Consider the following 27,506-nt stretch of genomic DNA (forward strand, 5'->3'; position numbering starts at 1 on the left):
CTTATAGAGAAAATTATAAAACTGAAATACATTAGGTACAACTGAAATGAATATAAATACAATGTTAAAAGAAGACTCAATATACGAAAGATGTTAATTTCCCACAAATTCATCACTAGATTCAATCAATCTCAATCAAAATTCTAATATATTTGGAGACAAACATTAATAAGCTGATTCTAAAATGTATATGAATGGCAAAAAATTCTTTGAATAAAGATGGAGGACCAGATATGTAGGTATTAGCATTTTTAATGGTTACAGTAATTAAGGCAAGGTGCAGATAGCAAAAGGATAGGCAAAGAGACAAATGGAATGGAATAGAGAGACCAGTAAGAGATCTTTCCAGCACCTGTGGCCAACTGATATATCGCAAAGGTGGTACTGCAGATCAGTGGAAAAAATGGATTCTCCAATAAATTGTACTGAGACAACTAAGTATGCAAATGTAAAATAAATTAAATTGGGATCTTATTTAGGTTTTTATCAAGATGGCGGTGGCTGCGGAGGTTGGCACGGAGGAGCTGAGGTGGAAAAGGCGGCCACTGTGCCTCAGGCAGCCGGGAAACTTGTGGACCTTCCTCTTGCCATCTCGTAAGGGAGGACCGCTGCTGGTGTCCGGTCGTGGGGGCTGAACGCCACTTTGACCCCCGGCAGGAGAGGCTGCCTCATTTACAGGCAACAGCTTTGAAGTGTGGAGCAGGAAAAGAACTGTTTCTTAGCTGCAAAAGCGAGTCTCGAAACAGGGAACACGGTGCCAGGGCTGCTTTGGATGCAGACAGGATCCCAGAGGCTGGGGCCGCACTGAAGGTGGCCAGCTGCCCTATTCAGGATTCGAGGTTTCAGGTCAGCATTAAAGAAGATTCCTGGGAGCGCCCGAGCTGCGCCGTGACTGAACAGCCCGAGGCGGCAGCAGCCGAGAACAGGGAAGGTGGCAAACCAGAGGTAGAGAGTGAGCACCCGACCTGGCACAACCCTGTGATTGACCCCTGGACCAGCCCTGTTTGGGGGACTGACACCCAACCGGCTCCCGCCTGCATCACCAGGCCACTCACCGCCCCGGTGCTGCCTCCATTTTCCCAGGTGCTAGCAGCTCCCCCGGCTCGGCCCTCACTGAGCCTTCCCACTTGCTTGGCCCGGCGTGGGGCTTTCCGGAGGCTGCGGGCCGGCCTCCCCTCCCACTCCCTCCGCGGTTCTCTGGTGGGTTGGAGGTGTGGGGCGTCCCCGGCCAGTGTCAGGAGGGCAAGGAAGTACGGGCGGGCTGACTGTCACTCCACCACACCCTGGACTCCGGCCCCCGGTAAACTTCTTGTTACTGGGAGGCAGTTACCATCTCTGTGGCCACCAGTTCGGAAAAAAGCCTAACCAATTTCTGGTTGGGAATAGTGTGGTAGGAGAGTTCCCAGGTCCGCTTGAACCTGCCGGAGAGCTGGCTGCAGGTGGGCGCTAGACTCGGTTTATACTGGGGGGATACAAAGGTGAACAGCTCCCGAGACAGATCTACACAGTGCTACAAAGGCACCCAGAGTGACCAGTCGTCTGTGCCTACCAGAAACCTGGTAGACTTCCTGGGAGAGGCGGTGCCGAGCAGGGTCTTGAAGGCCCAGCTGATAGATGAGGGTTGCAGAAGACATGCCCCAGCCCAGCACAGTGTGCACAGAGTGGGGAGACGTGTGGCCAGGGAGGCGGAGACTCTACAGAAACCACACACCCGGTGGGGTTGCCACTGCACGATCCAACAGCCTGGGCCAGAGCACACGGAACAGGGAGAAGTCTTGCACAGGAAGTGAAAGCTCAACAGCGAACACACACCCTGTGGTACGTGATCCACCAGCCCAGCAGAGTCCAAGCTGACCAGAAAGGTGGCTCCCCGGAGAAGCCCAAGACCCGAGGCAACAACACACACACAAGGCACTAGAGGCCAACGGAGCAGTCACGGAGGGAGCCATACGAAATTGGCAACCACAGCAACATCCTAGTTATTCATTCGTCTCAAACCGGTGGACTGTGAAATCCCCTGCCACAATGAATAAATATCAAAAAAAAGATAGCAGAAATACAAAAATTCAAAAAAGTACACCGCCAAAAGTTAATAAATCTCAAACTCTAGATCCTATAGAACAAGAAGCCCTTGAAATGACTGACAAGGAATTTCGTGTGATAATTCTAAGGAAACTGAATGAGATACAAGAGAACTCAGCTAGACATCATGATGAAATGAGGAAAAGTATACAGGATCTGAAAGAGGAAATGTACAAGGAAATCAATGTCCTGAAAAAAAATGTAGCAGAACTTGCTGAACTGAAGAAGTTTTTCAGCGAAAGAACTATAAACAACTATACGCCAACAAATTTGAAAGTCTGGAAGAAATGGATAAATTTCTGGACACACACAAGCTCCCAAAACTGAACCGTGAAGACGTAGAAAGTTTGAACAGACCAATAACAATAAAGGAGATTGAAGCTGTTATCAGAAGGCTCCCAACAAAGAAAAGCCCAGGACCAGATGGATTCACAGCAGAATTTTACCAAACATTCAAAGAGGAATTGACACCGATTCTTTACAAACTATTCCAAAAGATTGAAACGGACGCAAAACTCCCATACTCATTCTATGAAGCAAACATCATCCTGATACCAAAACCAGGTAAAGATAGAACCAAAAAAGAAAACTACAGGCCGATATCCTTGATGAATATAGATGCAAATATCCTCACTAAAATACTAGCAAACAGAATACAGCAACACATACGTAAAATTATTCATCATGATCAAGTGGGATTCATCCCAGGGATGCAAGGTTGGTTCAACATTCGCAAATCAATAAATGTGATACACCATATTAATAAACTCAAACACAAGGACCATATGATCATATCTATAGATGCTGAAAAAGCATTTGATAAAGTTCAGCACTCATTCATGACAAAGACCCTCTATAAGTTAGGTATAGAGGGAAAGTATCTCAACATAATTAAAGCCATATATGCCAAACCTACAGCCAATATCATCCTGAATGGGGAAAAGCTGAAAGCTTTTCCTTTAAGAACAGGAACTAGACAAGGATGCCCACTCTCACCACTCCTATTCAACATTGTGTTGGAAGTACTAGCCAGAGCAATCAGAGAAGAGAAGGAAATAAAGGGCATCCAGATTGGAAAAGAGGAAGTCAAACTATCCCTGTTTGCAGATGACATGATCCTATATCTTGAACAGCCTAAAACCTCTACAAAAAAACTCTTGGAATTGATAAATGATTTCAGCACAGTAGCAGGATACAAAATCAACACACAAAAATCAGTAGCATTTCTTTTCTCCAATAGTGAATATGCAGAACGAAAAATCAAGAAAGCCTGCCCATTTACAATAGCCACCAAAAAAATAAAATACTTAGGAATTGAGTTAACCAAGGAGGTGAAAAATCTCTATAATGAGAACTACAAACCACTGCTGAGAGAAATTAGAGAGGATACAAGAAGATGGAAAGATATCCCATGCTCTTGGATTGGAAGAATCAACATAGTGAAAATGTCCATACTACCCAAAGTGATATACAAATTCAATGCAATCCCCACCAAAATTCCAAAGACATTTTTCTCAGAAATGGAAAAAATATCCAGTCATTTATATGGTACAATAAAAGACCACAGATAGCCAAAGCAATGCTGAGCAAAAAAAATAAAGCTGGAGGCATAACACTACCTGACTTTAAGGTATACTACAAAGCTATAATAACCAAAACAGTATGGTACTGGCATAAAAACAGACACACTGTTCAATGGAATAGAATAGAGAATCCAGAAATCAACCCACACACTTACTGCCATCTGATCTTTGATAAAGGCACCAAGCCTATTCAGTGGGGAAGGGACTGCCTCTTCAGCAAATGGTGCTGGGATAACTGGATATCCATATGCAGGAGAATGAAACTAGATCCATACCTCTCACCGTATACTAAAATCAACTCAAAATGGATTAAGGATTTAGATATACACCCTGAAACAATAAAACTTCTTAAAGAAAACATAGGAGAAACACTCCAGGAAATAGGACTGGACACAGACTTCATGAATATGACCCCAAAATCACGGGCAACCAAAGGAAAAATAAACAAATGGGATTATATCAAATTAATAAGCTTCTGCACAGAAAAAGAAACAATTAACAGAGTTAAAAGACAAGCAACAGAGTGGGAGAAATTATTTGCAAAATATACATCGGACAAAGGATTAATATCCAGAATATATAAGGAACTCAAACAACTTTACAAGAAGAAAACAAGCAACCCAATTAAAAAATGGGCAAAAGAGCTAAGTAGGCATTTCTCTAAGGAAGATATACAAATAGCCAACAGACATATGAAAAAATACTCAACATCACTCAGCATCCGGGAAATGCAAATCAAAACCACACTGAGATACCATCTAACCCCAGTTAGGATGGCTAAAATCCAAAAGACTCTGAACCATAAATGCTGGCGAGGTTGCGGAGAAAAAGGAACTCTCATACATTGTTGGTGGGACTGCAAAATGGTGCAGCCTCTATGGAAAATGGTATGGAGGTTCCTCAAACAATGGCAGATAGATCTACCATACGACCCAGTTATCCCACTGTTGGGAATATACCCAGAGGAATGGAAATCATCAAGTCGAAGATATACCTGTTCCCCAATGTTCATCGCAGCACTCTTTACAATAGCCAAGAGTTGGAACTAGCCCTAATGTCCATCATCAGATGAGTGGATACAGAAAATGTGGTACATCTACACAATGGAATACTACTCAGCTATAAAAATGAATGATATACTGCCATTTGCAACAACATGGATGGACCTCGAGAGAATTATATTAAGTGAAACAAGTCAGGCACAGAAAGAGAAATACCACATGTTCTCACTTATTGGTTGGAGCTAAAAATTAATATATAAATTTACACACAGACACACACACACACACATACACAGACACACAAAACCGGGGGGGGGAAGAAGATATAACAACCACAATTACTTGAAGATGATACGACAAGGAAACAGAAAGGACATTGTTGGGGGGAAGGGGGGGAGGGAGAAGGGAGGAAGGTTTTGGTGATGGGGAGCAATAATCAGCCAAAATGTATATCGGCAAAATAAAATTAAAAAAAAAAATAAAAGAGCATTGAATGAGGCAATTTATAAAATCAAAAAAAATAATAATAATAGTAATAGTAAATTGGGTCCTTATGTTATAAACCAAAGTCATTTACAAGTAGATAATACAAAACTGGGACAACAGAACTAAAATATTTTTAAAAGATAACTTGTGGATATATCTTCATGTCCTGGGAAAGCATTCTTAAACAACACACATGTAATAGCACTTATAAGAAGAATGCCTGTTCATCAAACAATACTGATTAAAAAGTCTGACAGCACTAAGTATTGTTGAGGATGCAAAGATCCTAACTTCATTAAAAATTAGGGAAATGCAAATTAAAACTACAATAAGATAACATATCACACTCATTAAACTGGCAGAAATAAAAATGTTTAAAAATTATACTATGTGTTGTAAAGGACATAGAGTGATTATGCAACTCAATGCAACCACTTTGGAAAACCATTTGACATCCATCACCTTTGGGTTTAAGTTGCACATTCCTGGTCTACATATAAACTCTTTAGAAAAACTGTTGCACATATTCACCAAGACATTTATGTCAATGTTTAAAATAGCAATATTTGGAATTAAAAGAAAACTTAAAATTGCCCAAATATCCCCAGGAGAATAGTGTATAATCACACAGTGGACTATCCTTCCCTCCCTTCATGTAGCTATCTATCTATGAAAATAAATAAACCACAGTTCTACATATCAACATGAGGATTCACACGAACATAAGCAAAAGAAGTCACAAAAACACCTGCCGTATGATTCTAGTTATACAGTATGGAAAATAGGTAAAGCGCAATGATTTTCCTTAGAAATGCACTGTGTGTTAGAAATAATATTCAGAAATTTTAATATCAGCACAAATGCTAGTGATGTAGAATAATATACGTATCTTACCAGCCCTCTTAGGAAATCCTGTTGAGGGAATTCTCAACGATGTCATAAAATGCCCATTACACACTTTTTGACCAATCAATTTTACTGTTACAACTACATATGGAAGACACTGTCTTGGTTTATCTATTGGTTTTGAAAAGATGTTGTATTCATAGAAGTATACCTGAAAGACAAATAAGAAGAAAAATAAGAATTTTATGCTGATTAATCTTGGCAGTCAGACTTGAACAAGATCATATATTTTAAAAGTCTATATAACTACATGTTATTTATTTATCTACTTCTACATACATGCTCCCCCTTGCCATCTACAACCCTAGCTTTTTTGAAGATTTATAAAGTTCCTTTTTTTCCCCACTACATGTTTTTTAATTTATAGGCTACCAATGTCAGCAGAAACAGACACAATCTGTTTTAAAAGAAAGAGTATTTTTCCATTAAAAGTTCAAATATTTTGCATATTCTCTGAACCATTATATTGTTATTTTACTTGGAGCAAAATAATTAGAAAAACAACAATAGCTTAATAAATTTTACATGTGGGATCATGTATATACTTCTATATAGAAGATTTATCTTATCAAATATATGATTATATATAATGTATATATATATATATATATATATATATAATTTTTCCTCTATAGAAAATTAAAGTTCCACAAACTGTCTAAGCAGAATATGATAAAAGATTACTATTTCACTTAATGTAATCTTTTCTTTTTTTCTCCTTTTGCAAAGTACAAAGGATCAATATTGTTTCAAAAAACCTGATTTTTAAACGTTAATATTTTTATCCGATAAATAGTAATTGTGTATATTTGTGGGATACAATGTGCTGTTCTCATGTATATATACAATGTGGAAAGATTAAATAAAATTAATTAATATACCCATCACCTCACTTACACATCAATTGTTTCTTCTGGCAGCTGACAGGTATGGGGATCTGAACTCTTGACCACAGTGTTATAAATACCACACCCTAACCAACTGAACTAACCGACGAGCCTTACCCATCAATTTTTATGGTGAGACATTTGAAATTAACTCTCAACAATTCTGAAATATACAACACATTATTATTAACTATGGTCACCCTGCTCTGCGGACATGTTAAAAAGAGATTGGTATGTTTTGCAAGTTAGAAATTAATCTATGGAACATCTAAATAAAAGCTGCCACTCTACTTTGAACAATGTTAAATGTAAATGTGGAACCTTCTTTACTAACATTCCCAGACCACAAATATTAAAACGGCTTTCACTGTTTGTTTATTCAAAGCCATATTATATTAAAGAAATTAAGAGATTTTCATTTAATATTTTGGGAAGTGGTCTTAAGTCTTGTATCATAGAATTGTTGATTTTCAAGTAATCAAATCAACCATAATTTTGACATACCACTGAACCATAGGCTTGTAGCTGAATGGTATCTTTCAGAGAAGGTATACTTCTTGACATGTGGCAGTCAAAATTAGGAGAAGGATCCAAAGAAACTTTGTTTTTATCCATGGAAGGCTGAATTTTCTTAACTCTTCCAAAGAGAACCTAAAAAAGAAAAGAAAAAAAAAAGTCGATAAGAATACACCAAAACACTTTTAAGCACTCAAACTTCAAACAGAGGAGTAAGGCTCACACTGTTTTTTAAAGAAGTAGAAATATGAATGGAAAGATAACCCATGTCCCAGATGAAAGGGCTGACTTAACACAGTAATTATGCCAATTCCCCCTCAAATTAAACTCTAAGACTAATTCCAATAAAATTTGCCGAAAATCTACTTTTAGAAATAAGTTTCAATCTAAAAATTTACCTGAAAGATTAAACAAACAAGAACAACCCCCAATTTAAAAAAAAAAAATCGGTCATAAACAGAATGATGGAACAGGACAGGTGATTCACAATTCCAGATATTAAAACATTTTCAAAAGGATCGTATTACCACAAGAATAGGCAAAGGAAAAAACAAACAAAAAACAGAACACACGCAAAAAGCCCAGAAGCCCACACATATAATAAACATATAGTGTATTATTAAAGGCACCATCTGAAATAAGTGAAGCAAGAAAAGATTGTTCAGAAAACAGTATGGAACAAATAAAAAAAATAAATTCTTTCCTTAATCTATAAACCAAAATAAGTATCATGCAAGTTAAATATTTAAATATTCAAAACACAATGAAATATTAGAGAAAGAAACACAAGCAAATATTTATCTAATCTCAAAGTGAGGAGTCTTTTCTCAGAATATGTGCCAACAATCATGAAACCAAATCATGTAGATTTCACTATATAATATGCTAAAACTTCTGTACATCAAAAGCAAATGAGCATAAAATTACAAAAAACAAAACTATGAATAGAATTGACAAAAGATGAGATACAAGAAAGTGCAATGAATATCATGAAAGGTACCCTTTTTATATAAAGTCAGCAATTCTATCACTATTATTTTAAATAAGTTAATACATTCTTTCAAAAATCAAAACAATACTAAGTGTAATGTGGTATCCTGGATTAGATCCTGGAACAAAAAGAAGTATGAGTAGAAAAACAGGCGAAAGCTAAATGAAATCCATAGTTTAGTTAAGAGTTGTGCCAATGTTACTTTCTCAGTTTTGACAAACATGCCACAGTTATGAAAATGTTAACATTAGAAAAAGCTGGGTAAATTGTGTACATGAACTCTCGTACTAGAGCGTGGTAACCTTTCTGTAAATCTAAAATTATTGCAAAATAAAAGTTTACTAAAAAGATAACATGAAGTGATAAAACATTATACAGGGAAAAAGCCTAACTCTCAAGATACTCTTTACTTGATTGATAATACTCACGGAATCAATCACGAAAAAAAAGGAAAAAAAAAAAAAACGAGTAACTGGCAAAGGCTATTAATAGGCAATTCACTAAATATAAGTAGTCAACAAGAATCTACAATGAAGTTTAACCTCGGGAAACCGTAATAAAGAAGAAAATTGAGCCAATGTGGAGAAACAAATGATCACATATTAGACTGGAGAAGATTATTTAAAAAGTGTAATGTACACAATGAGGGTGTGAGATAACAGTCATTATCATACACTGTGGATGGAAATGTCAATTACTACAACCTTTCTCAGTACATCTAGGCATTACATATCAAAAGCTGTAAAAATGTACATAGTTTTGACTCCTAATTTAACGCCTCTGAATAAACCAATTAATTCTTAGCAAATAATCATGCATGTGTGTAAAAACATACCTACAAGGAGGATCGAAGCAGTACTTACGAGTGCAAAAACAAAACAAATCCAAAACTAAATAATTTATAATCCACAACATTAACGAATTTATAGGCAAATTTATGGTACAGGTTTATAGTGGAATACTATGCAGCCATTCAAAGGATTCTGCAGAAGAACATTTACTTAATGCTATAAAAACATCGTCACTTTATAATCAGTGAGAAAAGCAAGTTACACAGTATATAAAGCGAGAACAAACTTTAATTTTAACAATTGCACATTCATATCTGTGTACATGAGTAGAAGACTATCAAAAAACAAACCAAAAAACCTACTGTGTCTATTAATGAGCTTTTCAGAGTATTTTAGTGTGTTTCAAATTTTCTTAGATCAGTATCTATTACTTTTCAATATAAAAATAAATTATGGTTAATGAAATTGAAAAAAAAAAGTATATATATATATTTTAGAAGAGCAACCTGTTTATACTTTGGTCTATACGTTACAGTTCCTTAGAAGGAGCCGGCCACTGAGGCATGTTCCTCTTCGGACAGAAGCAGGCTAGAAGTGAAGAGATGGGACCCTGGGATGCAGACCTGGGGGGCTCACTTCACACTCTCCCCACCCTACAGCCTGCACATGGAGGTCTTGAGGCACTCGTACTGACCTGGCTGTGTGCCACCTGTCTGTGGCTGTTAGGCACCCATGCTGTGCCCTGCAATGCTGTAATCAAGACCCCCACCCAGATACATATAGACCCAGCTGCTGCTACAGCTCTGTCTTGTTTCACACTGCAGTTGCAACACAATGCTGTAACAGAATTTTCTATTCTGCTTCTTCCTTGCTGTAATTTTCCACCCTGAGAAAGATTCATAGCCACATAAGATCATAGGATCACTCCTCTTGCCCTGCTGCAAAAACCCAGAAATGTTATGCTATAAAAATAACAGCCAGACTGCATTTGGAGCTCAGCCATTGGACAACAGTCTGCTGGGCCAGTGCCAGCATATCAATAAACTCTGTTTCCTGTTTTAAGCCTTGGTGTTTCCTGCTTCTCCCTGAGAGTTCACAGTAACCCACTGCAACAGTCTCACTCCAGCCCTAAAGCTAAATCTGTTTCCAGACAGAGGCTCCTAGGGTAAAAAACTCAAGTTGAATTCCATGGAGAGTCAGAAGCCATGAATTTGAAAATATCTGAGGTTAAAAAAAAAGAATTATGTCATATGGATCATTGATTTTATATGGAAGTAAACTCAAACACATCATCCTAAATTGTCCTTACATAAGTAAGAATCCTGTCAAACTACTGTGATTTTAGTTTTCCTGGCAAAGCTACAATTAACTGAAGAGTAAATCTTAAGTAAATGTGTCTTTTGAAACTTGAAATTCTATTATGAGATTTATTTTTTTTCAATTTTGAATAGTTTTAGATTTTCGGGAAGGTTGCAAAAGTAGTTCAGAGGTTGATTCTGGGAAGATGGTGGAGTAGAAAGCTCCAGAAATCTGTCTCCCAACGTAGACAATAATTGCACTGGCAGAATTATGTTCCATTCAATGGAAAAAAATAAACGAACAGAAACTGTCCCTAAAAAGACCTACTGATGGATCTCTTATATAAAGACTTTAAAAGAACTGTCTTGAAGATGCTCAAAGAATTAAAGATATGAAGAAAGTCAAGAAAACAATGTATGAAAAAAAATGGATATATTAATAAAGAGACGGAAAACCTAAAAAGAAACCAGAAAGAAATCCTGTAGCTGAAAAGTACAATAAACAAAATGAAAGACACACTAGAGGGATTCAAAGACAGATTTGATTAGGCAGAAGAATCAGTGAAGACAGGGAAATGGAAATACTGAGTCTATGAACAGAAAGAAAAATATTGGAAAAAAGTGAACAGAACCTAAGAGATTTGTGAGGCAACATCAAGGGGACCAACATACGTGTTGTGGGAGTCCAAGAAGAAGAATGAGAGAGAAAAGGCGAGAGAATATTTAAAGAAATAATGGTTGAAAACTTTCCAAATTTGATGAAAGATACAAACATCGAAGAAGCTTAGTGAACTTCAAGCAGGATGGATGCAAAGAGACTCACAGCCAGACACATTATAATCAAACTGTCAAAAGCCAAGAGAGAAAATTTTGAAAGCATTAAAGAAGCAACTTGTCACATACAAGGGTGCCTCAATAAGATAATGAGCAAATTTCTCATCAGAAACTTTGGAGTCCAGAAGGCAGTGAGATGATATATTCAAAATGCTAAAATTAAAAAAAAAAAATGTCAACCAAGAATCCTATGTCTGGCAAAACTATCCTTCAAAAGTGAAGGAGAAATTACAACATTACCAGATAAACAAAAGCTTAGGGAGTTTGTTATCACTACACGTGTCCTGTAAGAAAGTTTGTTACCAATATACTACCCTCCACAGAGTGTCCTGCAGTTGCAATGAAAGGACACTATACAGTAAGTCGAAATTCTATGAGGAAATAAAAATTTCAGTAAAGGTAAATATATGGGCAGTTATAAAAGTTGTATTATTGTAACAATGCTGTGTAACTCTACTTGTTTCTACATGATATAGGAGACCGATACATTAAAAAAACAATTATTAGTCTAAAAGCTAATATTGTAATTTTGGTTTGTAACTTAATATTTTGTTTTCTATGTGATTTAAGAGACTGACACATTAAAAAAATCATTAGTATATGGTTCTGGACCCAATGTGTAATGAAGCAATTTTGTGACATCAACAACTAAAAGTGGGGGCAGAGCTGTTAAAGGGGTAGAGTTTTTATATGTTGTTGAAGTTAAGACAGTATAAACTCAAATTTGAGTGTTACAGCTTTAGGATGTTAAATGTAATCCCCATGGTAACCACAAAGAAATTAGCTGAAGAATATAAACAAAAGGAAATGAGAAGGGAATTTAAATCCTTCACTACAAAAAAATTAAACACAAAAGAAGATGCATTACTGGAAATGAGAGACAAAATGCTATAAAGTATATTGAAAACAAGTAGCTAAAAGATAGAAGTCCTTCCATAATAGTAATTACTTTAAATGGAAATGGATTAAACTCTCCAATCAAAAGATAGAGATTGACAGAACGAGTATTAAAATATGGTAAGAGACTCACTTTAGATCCAAAGACACAAAGAGGCTGAAAGTGAAAGGATGTAAAATAGTAACTGAAAGAGAGCAAGAGTGGCTATACTAGTCACAGACAAAGCAGACTTTAAATCAAAAATGGTAACAAGAGCAAAGAAGGACATTATGCATTAATAAAAGTTTAAACATGCAAGAAGATATAACAATTATAAACCTTTACACATCTCATAACAGATGATCAAGATATACTAAGCAAAACATTGATAGAATTGAAGGGAGAAACAGTTCTACAGTAACAATTAGAGATTTCAATTACCCCATTCTCAATAATGGATAGAACAACCAGACAGAAGATCACTATGGAAAGAGAAGACTTGAACAATACAATAAACCAACTAGATCTAACAGAAATGTATACAACACTCTCCCTAACAACAGCATACATATTCTTCTCAAGTGCACATAGGACATTTTCCAGAATAGACTGGTTTGGCCACTAACTGAGTCTCACCAGATTTAAAAAGATAGATAACATATAAATTATATTCTCTGACCACAATGCGATGAAGACAGAAATCAATAACAGAAGGAAAACTGGAAAATTCACAAATCTTTGGAAATTAAACAGTACACTCTTAAGCAACCAATTGATAAAAGAAGAACTCACAAGGGAAATTTAAAAAATACTTAGAGATGAATAAAAAAATGCCATAGCTTATGGAGCACAGTAAAAGCAGTGCTATTGGTGAAATTTGTATCCATAAATGCTTATATTAAAAACAATGAAGTTCTCAAATCAACAACCTAACTTTACAATTCAAGAAACTAGAAGAATAAACTTTAACCCAAAGTTAGCAGAAGGAAGGAAATAATAAATGTCAGATCAGAGATAAACAAAATAGAAATTGGGGAAATAAAGATCAACAAAAGCGAAAAGCTGGTTCTTCAAAAAGACCAACAAAATTGACAAACCTTTAGCTAATGGACTAAGAAAATGACTGACGATTCAACTTAGAAAAGAAATGAAAGTGAGTATTTTACCACTGATTCTACAGAAATCAAAAGGATTGCAAGAGAGTACTAGGAGCAACTGTATACCAAACAATTGGATAACCTACATGAAATGGAGAAATTCCTAGACACACAAAACCTACCAAGACTGAACCACGAAGAAATAGTAAATGTGAATAGACCTATAACTAGTAAGGATACTGAGTCACTAATCAAAAATCTCCTGACAAAGAAAAGCCCTTGAACTAGTATCTTCACTGGAGAATTCTACCAAACATTTAATGAACAGTAATTCTTCTCAAACTTTTTCCCAAATATTTAAGAGTGGGGAGTACTCTCTAACTGATTCTGAGAGGCCAGCATTACAAAAACAAGCGTTGGTAAAGATGTGGAGAAATTAAAACCCCTGCGCACACTTGGTGGGAATGTAAAATGGTATGTCGCTGTGGAAAAACATATATGGCAGTTCCTTAAAAGTTTTAAAATCGAACTACCATAGATCCAGCAATTCCTCTTCTGGGTATATTAAAAAGAATTAAATTCATGGTCTCCCAGAGATATATGGTAGTCTTGGTATACCCATATTCAAAGCAGCATTATTTGCAATGGTCAAAACGTGGAAGCCACCCTAGTATCCATTGACAGATAAATGGATAAGCAAAATGTGGTATGCACATTCAATGGAATAATATTCAGCCTCAAGGAGGAAATTCTACAACATGGATGAATACCGAATTATGCTAAGTGAAATAAGTAAGTTAAAACAGACAAATACTGTATGATTCCACTTATATGAGGTACTTAGAGTAGTCAAAATCATAGAGACAGGAAGTAGGATGGTGGCTGCCAGGGGCTGGAGAGAAGGGTGGTTATTGTTTAATGCATATAGAGTTTCAGTTTGCAAGATGAAAAGAGTTCTAGAGATGCATGGTGTTGATGACTGCACAACAATATAAATGTACTCAATCCAATGAACTGTACACGTAAACACTGGTAAGATAGCAGATTTTGTCATGTGCATTTTATCATAATAAAAATATTTGAAAGAAATACACACTTACTATGAGATATTTGGAAAATATTAATTTGAAAAACTAGAAAGAACAGAAAACACTCCATATTGTCATGATTCAAAGATTATCACTGATAACCACTGAGAGCATTTCTTTCTAGTTGTTCCTTAATCATTTTGACGATATCACATATATGTTACTATTTTTGCTGGCTGGTACAAGGATCAAATCCCGGACCTTGATGTTATCAGCAGCATGCTCTGACCAAGTGAGTTAACCGGCCAGCTCTTTATATAGTATTTTTAACTTAATTTTTTGAAAAATTTAACATGATTGCATAAACGTTTTCCCATGTCTTTAAAAACTCTCTGTAAACCTAACTGCAACAGATGCATCATATTCCAGAGAAAGGACATATGATAACTTCACTATGAACTATTGTTGGACATGTACAAAGAGCTATTTTCTTCTATAGTAAACAATGGTTTGATACACGCCTACAAAAAAATAGTTCCGAGGTCTCATATACCCTGTATTCAGCTTTTCCTAAAGTTAACATCCTACATAAACCTGGCACAGTTATCTAAATTAAGAAATTAACGTTGGTATAATACTTTTAACTTCAATAAACTGTAAGAGTTTCATAACTTTAACTTAAGCCACTGTTATTATGATACAATGTTTCAGAGGAGGACACTTAAAACACTATGGTATTATTTATGGCATGAACAGAAAAGAGAAAGAGAAGAGGGTCAATCAAGACAGAAAAAGATATTATACACTGGGAAGACAAAGATGATGAAAGATGCTTTTGCTTACCTGAAGTTTTTTTTTTTTTTTGTCTTTTTTTTGTGACCGGCACTCAGCCAGTGAGTGCACCAGTGCGCCACGGGCTCGGCCCTGCTTACCTGAAGTTCTGCTCTTCCTACCATGAGTCAGAAATAGGGGAAAATTCTGAGTGATAATGATGACAAAAATAATAAATATTATTATTGCTATTTATTTTATGTAATGCGATTTTAAAACACTAATTTACATTGAGAGAAAAATATATTTAGGTCAATTTAAAGCAAACAGTACATATATTTAGTAATTGTTGTATGCTACCTACCTTAAAAATGACAATACTTTCTACAGTGGTATTTCGACAGTGATGAGCATAATTCAAGGCAACATCAACATGTCTAAATATATAAATTCCAAGAAGAGGATTTCCTAATATCTTCAATGAAGATGCTTTTGTGCTTATCCCATTCTGATATATCTCTGCCACATCACTGTGAGGAAGTGATAAAAAGCAGAAATGCTCTTCAAGTTCTCTGCCACATCTTCCATTCTCATGCATCACTGATCTAAAGCAAAACAAATAATGTGAATATATATATATATACATTTATTTATTTTTGTCTTTTTCGTGACCAGCACTCAGCCAGTGAGTGCACCGTTCATTCCTATATAGGATCCGAACCCATGGCGGGAGCGTCGCCGCGCTCCCAGCTCCGCACTCTCCCTAGTGCGCCACGGGCTTGGGCCTAAAGTGTATATTTAAATAACAATAACAACACAATTTTCAAGAAGATAAATATTTCAGATTACCATAGTTAGAGAGTAAGAAACATGTTGATGATATTCGATATTCAGAGGTGTCACTACCCTATGATGATAAGTTAGGCTGAAGAATGAATTCAAGATTACTTATTCAGGATTTATGGACCACATGATGCACAGGCCAGTGATAGTAAGAGCTAACATTTCTTGAATGCTTCTAAGGTATCCAGTACATAATGTAAAGCTTTACATGCATTTTGTCCTTTCCTTCTCGTTTCCCCCAAGAAGTTGTTATTATTATTATTATTGTACTTGTTACACGCATTTTGAAAATAAAAAAATGAGTTCAGAAAATCAAACTCTGCCAAAGTAGCAAGGTGACAGAGTTGGAATGAATTACACGTGCCAACTCTCGTCTGTCACGTTTCAGAGCTCAAGTTCTTGCTAATTGTGTTATGGATGGAAGAACATCAATTTTATAAATTAAATTGTATCTCTATCTCTATATCTACATTGATCCAAATACATACCATACACGGTCATTTATCAGGATAATCTCCATTCTTCAGAGATCTAGATAAGAGCTGAAACGAACAAGCTAATATTTGATTATAGACTCCTATCTTAGTAGTAAGAAAATTATGACTCATCCTCAGAAAAGCTTGTAGTCTGAAGTACAGATACTTCTGATTCTACTACTTCCATAACAAGACCCATTTCAACATACAAAACATATCCCCCTCCCCACAAACTGGCAGATTAGATAGCGTGTTCTACATGGCTTGCTCAGGTGTAGAAGCGGCAGCAGCAAGTACCACACCAGGTAGTACAACAGAGAGGTTCAGACACTAGGACAGAAATGTGATTCCAAATGATTGTCCGCAATGGGGAACCTACAGAACCTAGAAAAGGAATATCTATACCACAAAAGGAAACTGTTCTTGAAAACCACATGCTTCTAACATTTATTTCTTAGAACACAACTCACAGAATTTGTATAAGGTATACTGTGAACATAAGCATATTAACATTTATTTTTTTGCAAGAATGACATCATTAACAGTAGTCAGGATCACAAAACACATGGCAACAGCTACAGGCCAAACTGACTGATTAGATCACGACCACTTTTCTCCTAGTTCCCGGAAATGTCAATCTTATCTTTTAAATGCACATGTCCGTATTTCCTGCTCTTGCTTTCATCTTGACGACAGTATATTCTGTGAACCACTAAGAGCTCGATGTTGACTGTTAAGGTTTACTTCTCACAGGAGAATTATAATGCTTTCCCCCATTTTTCTGATTTCTCAATTAGTTTTTATTGGGATTTGGAAAAACATTAACTTTCTGAGCAATGCCTACAAGGAATTCCCATTTAGGAACACTAACAACAATAGCACAAAAGACAGGAAAGAGGGAAGACATCGAAGTATACTGCTGTTGTAAGGTTCTTACACTGCACATAAACATAACATTTTTTGAAAATACATTGTTATAAATTAAGATGTATAACATTAAGTCCTAGACAGCAGGGTTTTTCAACAGTGGCACCACTGACATTTTGTGCCACATTCTTTGTTTTATACCTAGTTACTTTGCTGGCTAAACACTATATCATCCAAAGGGATTCCATGGAATGGAAAAATATATACTTTAATAAAAGTCTGACTCAGGGCTACAAAAACCACTGTAGATTAAAGTAGAAAATATTCCCTTGAGTTTTGTATTGGTAATAATACTGATAAAAAACTCAGGCCTAGGGCTGAGCCTGTGGCGCACTCGGTAGCGTGCTGCGCTAGCAGCGCGGCGACGCTCCCACCGCGGGTTCAGATCCTATATAGGAATGAGCGGTGCACTCCCTGGCTGAGCACCGGTCACGGAAAACAAACAAACAAACAAACAAACAAACAAAAAAAACTCAGGCCTAAATATGATTTAGATAATAAAAACGACCAATTAAAAATTAGCTTTTAGATCTATTTCTGGCTCTAAAAAGTTGTGTAAAAGGTTGGCTTTGCAACATTCACCAGACACCAGGATCTACGTCACAATGTTAAATGAGAGAAGCTCTGAGTCTCAAGATTTCCATTTCAGAGGCTGGAGGTAAAATGAACCTGAATAGCCTTTTGTGTGTATAACAACATGTAATCAGATAATATAAAGATCTAGCATTTGCAAGGTGCTCTATTACCAAGAGACACTAATAAGCATCACATTCCATGCTAAAAAGGATATTCATATTAGCTTGAATATTTTTAAAAACATGAGTTAATAATAATTTTTGAGAAATGTTTTCCCATCTTTTGATGTAAAACATAATGAAGAATAGGTGTCAAAATCTGTCCGACCTTGAACCTTACACATTGTTTAAGCTCTGGAACAGAAAGCTCAAAATGAACCCAGGAACCAAATATTAAAATCTGTAGTTGTATTCTTATTTGTGGGTTTGTCATTTTTGTCATCATTATTATTGTTATTATTATTTTTTTTTATCTTACAAACAACAGAAACCTATTTCTCACTCTTTTGGTGGCTGGAAGTCCAAAATCAAGGCATCGTTTCTTGAGTGTCTATTCCTCATAGCACCTTCTCATTGTGTCCTCATATAGCAGAAGGCTATTTTTTAAATAACTATTTTATTAAATAATAAGTAAATAAATGTAAACGACTAAGATAAGAAAACTTATATTGATAGAAAAGTTATAGAAGTTAACATAGCACAATTAAGGAGGGAAGGTAGAAACAGAATTGGAATTTTCTCTCTCTGAAGAACATGAAATTTTCATTAACTCCGCACTACTATGCTGTCTCCCTAATGAAACCAACTACGACAGAGTAAAGGTGTAAGTGACTCAGATGAAATGCTTATGTCATAGTTAATTACATCTTCCAGAATAGATTCCAAGATAACCTGCATAGAGTAGGTAATCAATAATTTGTTGCTGAGTAAATGAAACACTGAGAAGCATGGAAGGATTCCATCTCCAAGTTTAACTGGAAACAAAAGTACACACAAGGTATTTAGCTACTGCGGGTGACTAAAGGAAAGAATCAAAGTATTCATGTAAGTATGTTTTTTAGAACATAGTTAAAGAAAATGAGGCTAATTCTTTGGACAGCTTGAAAGGGAACTTAGTAGTTTTCAAAACCAGCAGATTGCTAGTGGTAAGCACTCATTGACTAGCTGGCCCAAAGTGCAATATAAGAAACGAAAAATAGACAGCTAAGAGAAACTGGGATTCAACAAACTCACACAAGTCCAGAGATGAGGCAGTGTGTTAGTTTTCTATTGCTGCTGTAAAAAATGACCACGAACTTAGTGGATTAAAAAGTGTATACTTATTATCTTACAGTCATGAAGGTATTAAGTCTAACACGGGTCTCATGGGGCTAAACTCAAGGTGTCATCTGGACTGTGTTCCCCTTTGATGTCTTAGGGGAGGATCCCTTTCCTCGTTGGCAGAATTTAACTATTACCAGTTGTAAGACTGAGGTCCATTTCCTTGCTGGCTGTTAGCTGAGGGTCCTCTCAGCTTCTAGAATTTACCCACATCCCTTCACTCATAATCCCCTTCTTCCATCTGCAAAGGCAGTTTGAGTTCCTCTCAAATCTCTTTCTTTCATCTCCTTCTCTGATCCACTCTTCTGCCTCCCTCTTCTATTTATGAAAGCTTATGTGGTTAAACTGGGTCCACCCAGATACCCAGAATAGTCACCCATCTCAAGGTCTGTGATCTCAGTCATATCTGCAAGCTCTTTTTACCATGTAAACTAACATTCATAGATTCTGGGGATTAGGACTTGGGTATCTTCGGGGGAGCATTATGCTGCTTACCACAGGCAGATTCCAAACTTACTCAGTCCTTCAACGATAATAGTAACACATTTTTATTCCTGACTCTCCACTATACTGTCTACAGTTTTGTCTTTATCCATGTTTGGCTCCCCTCATAGTCATAAGAGGGCTGCAACTAGGCTTTCTGGCTTTCTTGCTCATAGCCACCAGGAGAGACAGAGACTTCACTTTCCAGGATTCCAAGTAAATCTCATGCTGTCTTCGATGGAACTATATTGACTAGGCTTCTGCATCAGGAACCCAATAAAGCAAGGGGAATGGGGCAAAGAATGGCTTAAACTAATTATGTCAGATGATCTAGAACTGTTAGGAAAAAACTGCAGTCTATTATGGTCTACTCATTTGGCTACCCTTTATATACACCCTTCTTCTAATACATTAAACCTTTTAAAAATGCTCATGCCCACGCAAAGCACTTTCAATCCCAACTCCCAAGAAGGGAACAACCCAAAGTCTCATGTAATTACTACATCAAACTCCAAGTCCATGATGTGAGTGATGTGCCTTCATTTCTAACAGATCTCGAAATAGATCCCTATAATCAACATCCATTTAGGCAACATATGGCTAAAACAGTTAATTTATCTACACCCAAAATACACTAGTGTGGAAAAAACAGGATGACCACAATTAAATTCAGAAAAGAGAAGAATGACACAACAAATGGTCACTCTTAACTGGTCCTTAGCACAAAGTATATCTATGCAAAAAGAAGTAGCTGGGATTCCTTACTCTCAAAATTCAAAAGGCGATTAACCATAGCAAGAGATCTTGTTTAGACAATGGCTGAGACTAAGAATTTCTATCTCCTGGCAACAAGCCTCTGAGATCTTCTCATCACACAAGTCCCAGAATCTACAACGGCCTTTAATTACTGGGTTTCAATTTGAAACTATCCGTTTCTTCCTCCCAGATGGCATTTAAAATATGTATTTATTTTTTAATAGTTCAATTGACCAGGTAGAAAATATTGAAAAGGAGGTATTTGGGGAAGATTTAAGGCAACAGATTAGTGCTTTGCCACACATACTTATCTCCTATTAAATCTCGTTCCTTATAAATCCATATTCGCACTACGTAAAAGAGGAATTCTCTACTTCAAGCTAATCTTACAAAGCTGAACTGTGTGAAGCTAGGCCACAAACAGAAAGAACCTCTTTTTTTAAAAACTCAAATCTGCATTTTCTACGGTTTTTAACAAATGATCTTTCTTGGGTCTAACCAGGAATTGGCCAAGGCGCTCTAATATCTTTGTTTTTTTGGACATTTTCCCTCAAATCTACAGGCACATGAAATACTCTGTCTTTGCCCCAAAGTAGAAAGTATTACCAACCTCCAATCTGGGAATAGTGGGGGTCCTGATTGCCCTCTTCACCTGAATTAAGTCCTTAATTTTAGAATCTCTTACGTGTTAAGTATCTCTTTACCAGGACCAAATTCAGTTCCAGTTGGAATACCATGACTTCAAGTACAGAAACCCATTCAAACTGGCTTAAAAATAAGTTAACTTCTCATAACAAGAAGTTCAGAAACCAGGCAACATTTATCAGGATTGATTGATTCCATGACTCAGAGGATCCAGGTTTTTCTCATCTCTTTTCTCTGCCGTCCTTAGCGTTAGAGTCACCCTAACACTAATCTCATTATTATCCCAGGAATGCTGTTACCAGTAGCCGGAAGAACATGCTTCCTTGTTCACATCAGATTGGCCTCTCTTGCCAAGAGACCCCAAGCCAATGTTTCCTCAGTGTGTCCCTGGTCCAAACTGTTTTAGTTCAATGCACCCTTGGAAGTAATCATTGATAAAGTGGATGAAATTAACCATGGAGAGTTCAGACTACACATCTGCGGTGGAATATAAATTGAGACATTAAGTACAAATTCAATCACAGCATTGACTGGGTACTGACAGTGTTTAAAATGATAATCTTTCACATAAATTTGAAATGTTTAAAAGTTATCTTAAAACAAAACCCAAAATGGCCAAACTGATACACTTAGGGCAATAGACTTAATGGGTAAGAGAGAAACTACATTTAATTCCTCTTAAGACCAGCTCAAGTTTCTTAACTCTGTGAAACATCTCTCAGGAAGAAGAACCAATCCCTCATCTGTACACCTGTATCTTTATTATAACATTATATTATATTTAGCTGTGTGCCTTCTCTAATAGAATGTGAACCTTTTACGGCTGAGGAGAAAACTTGATTCATTTTTTCCTGAGAATATCAAATGTAATATCTGACACAGTAGGCAATCAAATGTTTAATGAATGATCAAATACATAGATGTTTAGATTATTTGTTTTTGCTGATTTTACACTTAAGAAGTAGACAAGAAGTAGACAAGAAGTGGAGACTGGTATCTTTTTGGAGCCACCTGCTTTTCCTGATACTGCAGATTTATAAACTTACTTCCTCTAAGGGGAGTGATGAAAATAAAAACCAGAGGCATCAACGTTATCGATACTTTCTCTCTTCATATCCCCATTTTATTATTCTCTTCTGCTAACCACTCTGTTTATTTTTATTCTTCATTTCTGCCTGTGCCTTAATGTTCCTTAAGGGTACTTCTTAGCATCACTGATTTTTTAAAATGACATAAAAGTTTAACTTAATTTGACATTTAAGCACCCGATTTGTTGCCAGACTCACATTTATGGACACACACAAAAATAAAACTCACAATATATTTCGGGAACAAGACGCAAACCAATATATTGTGGTACATCTTACAAAAATGAGTATAAAGTACTATGGGAAACAAATGAGTTTTTGTCTAATTGGGCAAATACCAAAGAAAACAATAAATCCTATACTTGTTGGTCATTTAGAAAGTTCTAATATGTCCTGTATCATTGGGTAGTTGTTCTAACTTTTCTGTAACACTAACAGGGAGAAATAACTGGTTGAAAGGACAAAATTTTAAATGTCTAAAAGAACCAGAAGCAAGAAACAATACCAGGAATTCATTTTTTGGTCAATCTGTTCTTTGTATCTGGAAGTGGCAGGACATATGCAGTCCATTCAACCCTCACTCAAAGCTGTGGTATTTAGAGGGAAAAGAATATACCACAACTTATTCTGTCATTCCCACCAATTCCAAATCTCCAAAGTGACGTCAAGTGGGGCAGCATGTTTGGGTCAAGAGGAATGGGATTCTAAAACAACAGCAAAAAAGAAACCAAAGCATTCCAAAATGAATCTACCAAGCCATAGTTAGTTTTGAAGTTAAAGAGGGCAATATGGTAAGGAGGTGAGTTCAGAAAATGAAAATGCTAAAATAAGCTATGCTCACACCACATCAATACTTATACATACAAAATGTTTACATTGAGAACTTTGCATATGATCTTATTCTTTCTTATCAAAATAACAATCATGTGTTCTGCCTTCCCAAAAAGCTGAAGGGACACTTTAAAAAACTGAGCCTCAGAACCAGTGGCGTCAGCCTAGACAGATGGTTCTAGTGGAACAGGTGGAAACAGCCCGGTTCCAGGCCCCCCAAATTAAAACGTCAACTCAGTTTCCAATGGCTTTTGTCAAGAGTAAAAAAATTACTTTCTGATTATCTTAACTGCTCTTTTGTATTACACAGAAGGTTCATGGTATCTTGAAAACGGCTGCTTAATAAAAATATGCTGATCCATGCTTCTGGAAAATTTATCAAGATTAGAAAATTAGAAGGAGATGTCTGAAATCTAACTACATTAATGTGTAAAACTGACTAAGTAATCAGACCTCAAACTTACCTTTTCAATATTACCAAAGGCTAAGAGAAGGTAACAAAATAATGATCTGTACTTATTTTCTCAGTAATCCTTAGTAAATCTCAAATGGTAGAAATCAATTAGCATAAGACTCCATATAAAAAACAAACAAAACAAAATCTCGAACTTATCTAAGTCATAATAACTTACCTCTTAGTAATAAAATTTTTTTCCAGGTCCTCATTGTGAACCAGATTTGTATTCCCAAACTGCCATGAAAACTGTAGATCACGGCTTACATCAAGCCTGCACTGGTTAACAACAAGGGAGAAGATGGTGCCCTCGGGGTGGTGCTGGGGTGGGAATTCTGAGTGGAGCTCATTCAGAGCATGAAAAAGGACGAAGAATGGAAGGTGCTTATATATCATCTGAGCATAAGCATCCAGTTTTCCTGCTGCAAAATGTCAGATATCCCAGCCAAGGGCATCACCGTTGTTGAAGATATCAATAAACAGCGAGAACTCATCTAATGTTTGGAGGCCATTTATTTGCTGAGCCCCACAGAGAAGTCTATTCAGGCTCTGATCACAGACTTCTGTGGGACCCCGATCGTCACCTACAAAAGTAGCACATGTTGTCTTCACTGACAGCTGCCCAGAAACACCGTTTAGTAAGCTGGGCTGCTGTCATTTGGCAAAGGCAGTGAAGATGTTGAAGGAGATCCACCTGGCCTTAGTCCCCTATGAGGCCAAGGTGTTCTCTCCTGGATGCCCACATAGCACCTACAACCTCTACTCTCTGGGCATGGGAGCATGCACAGCAGCTTGAAGTGCTGGTCCAGTGCACCAGGCTGCAGGAGTACCCTGTCATCCACTACTGCAAGGGCCTGAAGCCCATGGCCCAGCTGGCTCATGCTGTCCTGGCCAAGCTGAACGCCTTCAATGCAGACACTCCCAGTCTGGGCAATGGCCCTGAGAAAATCCACTTGCAGGTGCTAATCACGGACTGGGCAGCCGACCCCTTGTCACCATTGCTGCATGAACTGACATTCCTGGCTGTGGCCTATGATCTGCTGGACATTAAGCAGGACACGTACAGCTATAATCACCAGGCTGAGCATGGTATGGGAGAAGGCAGTGCTGCTGGATGATAACGATGATCTATGAGTGAAGCTATGGCACCTGCACATTGTGGACATGACCAAGAGGGTCACAGAACTTCCGAAGACATTCTGTGAGGGCAAGAGGCTGACCACTGACAATGCCAACATCAAAGACCTGTCCCACATCCTGAAAGAGATGCTGCAGCACCAGAAGGAGCTGAACAAGTATGCTACATACCCGAATTTAGTGCATGAATGCATGAAGTGTTTCAAGGGTTCAGTGGAGAAACTGTGCAGTGTGGAGCAGGACCTTGGCCATGGCCTCCAACACAGAGGGCAAGAAGGTCAAGGACACCATGAAGATGATCTTGCTGATGCTGCTTGACATAACAGCGCCAGCCTACAACAAGGTCCGGGTCCTGTTGCTCTATATCCTTCTTCCCACTGGTGTGAGCAAGAAGAACATGGCCAAGCTGATCCAGCATACCAGTATGCAGGCTCACAGCAGCCTCATCCGGAACCCGGAGCAGCTGGGAGGCACCATTAACGACCCTGCGGATTCGGGAACCACCAGCCAGCTGGAGTGGATGGAGTTCATGGAGTCCACTTATCAGATGTCCCGTGGACTCGGGTCGTCAAGGACATGACGGGGGATGCCATGGAAGACTGGCTGGAACGAAAGCTGTGGCCCTTTTGTAGCTGACATTGCCCCCACGCCCATCACCGAGGCCACTGTCAGTGCCTGCTTTGGCCACTGGCACAAGAACAAGGCAGGTGTAGATGCTTGGGCCGGGCCATGGCTCATCATGTACATCCTTTGCAGCACGGCCATGTCAGAGATTCGGCGTCCTACGAGGTGACAAAGGACACTGAGGGCAAGTGGGAGGTGCTTATTGGCTCTTGCACATCTTTCCTATGACCCACTTCCTGGATGACCTCAAGACACTGGACCAGAAACTCAAGGACATTACCCTGCCCGGCCCCAACTCCCTCCATTTCTAGAGAAATAAACTTCCATCATGCCAAAAATAATAATAATAAAAGGTTCTACAACTGTAATATGGACCTCCTAGACTTGATAAAAACAAAAAGATGAATCTGGTTTTTCTCCACATACCTATTGGAGTTCTTAAAAGTTGACATGTATACACATAATATAGTTCCAGAACGCAGGCAACTCGTTTTCAACTTAAGATGTACACTGACTCTATGTGCATCATTACACAAACCTGGTACCTACTGTTAGTGCATGAGTATTTATTGCATTTCCCAAGCAAAGGTAAGACAACCTACATACTAGAAAACTATCTGGTTATTTCAATTTGCACAAGTACCAGAACATCTTTGTAAGCTGCTGACTGATACAGTGGCACGAATATTCACGTACTGACTTTTGTGTGGACATACGCCTTCATTTCCCAAGGATGAATGCCCAAGAGTACCACTGCTGGGTCATATGCATTTGCATGTTCCGTTTTAAACAGTTCAGTCAGAAGCTGCCAAACTGTTTTCCAGAGTAGCTGTGCTATCTCACATTCCCACTGTCAGTATACGTGTGATTTGGTTACTCCACATCCTCATGAGCATTTGGCATTGTTATTCTTTTCCTTTACCATTGTTCTAAAAGGTATGTGCTTATATCTCATTGTGGTTTTCATATGCATTTCCCTAATGGCTATAATGCTGAACATCTTTTTGTGTGTTTATCTGCCATCCATATATTCTTCCTGGTGAAAATTCTGTGCATGTTTTTTTTCCTGTTTTCTAACTTGATTGTCTACTTTTTTACTATTAAAAGTGCTTTATATGTTCTAGATGAATCCTCGGTCAGATATATGACTTGCAAATGTCTTCTCCCATTCTGAGCTTATCTTTTCATCTTCCTAACAGGGTCTTTCACAGAGCAACAATTCCTAATTTTGATGAAGCCCAAATTATTGAATTTTCTCTTTCATGGATTGAGCTTGCCGTGTCATGTCTAAGAACTCTTCATGTGGCTTCAGATCCTGAAGATGTTTTCCCATGTTTTCTTCTGAAGGTTTTATAGCTTCACACTTTACATTTATTTATTTTTTGGTGGCTGGCCAATATGGGTGGCCGAACCCATGACCCAGCACCCAATTTAACTGAGTGAGCTAGCTGGCCAGCCCTACATTTTACATTAAAATCCGGGATTCACTCTGAATTATGTTTTGTGTGAGGTTAGGATAAAGTTCATTTTTTTGTCTATGAATGTCTATGTTACCCTAGCAACATCTGATGAAGACTACCTTTCCTCCACTGAATGTACCTTTGTTAAAAATCAATCGAAAGCCTATCAATTGAACATATTGGCAGGTATTGATTTCTGGAAATTTCTATCTTGTTCCAGTAATCTATTTGTCAATAACAAAGTGTCTAATTATTGTAGCTATATATTAAGGCTTAATACTGGGTAGACTAATTCCACACACTTTTTTAAATTTCAGAATTGTTTTAAGCTATACTATTCTCTTTGCCTTCCCGTGTAAATGGCAGAATAAGCTTATCTATTTACGAAACGTCTTGCTGGAATTTCGATAGAAACTGCAATGAACCTACTGATAAATTTATGACGAACTGACATCTTTATTATGTTGAGTCTTCTAATCCACGAACACAGTACATTTATTTAGAATTTCTTTGATTGTTTTCCATCAGTGTTTTGTAGTTTAACACATAAAATCCTGTAGGTGTTCTTAAATTTATACCCTCCTATTTCATTTTTTGAGCTATTGTTTTTTCATTTAGATTTCCACGTGTTCCTTGCTAGTATACAGAAATAAAATTGATTTTCTGTATTTTAATCTTTTATTCCAATGACCTTGCTAAACTTACTAGTTATGGGTTTTTCTTTTCTTTTTTGTAGACT

The 27,506-nt window shown here is 37.3% G+C and overlaps 1 pseudogene; it reads left to right on the forward strand.

The window, feature by feature from the left end:
* The first annotated feature begins 491 nt into the window (after positions 1–491).
* On the forward strand, positions 492–25,618 carry LOC134368463 (syntaxin-binding protein 2-like; annotated as a pseudogene).
* The last annotated feature ends 1,888 nt before the right edge of the window (positions 25,619–27,506 follow it).

This window comes from Cynocephalus volans, chromosome X (assembly GCF_027409185.1).
Source record: "Cynocephalus volans isolate mCynVol1 chromosome X, mCynVol1.pri, whole genome shotgun sequence".
In the NCBI taxonomy this organism is placed as follows: domain Eukaryota; kingdom Metazoa; phylum Chordata; class Mammalia; order Dermoptera; family Cynocephalidae; genus Cynocephalus; species Cynocephalus volans.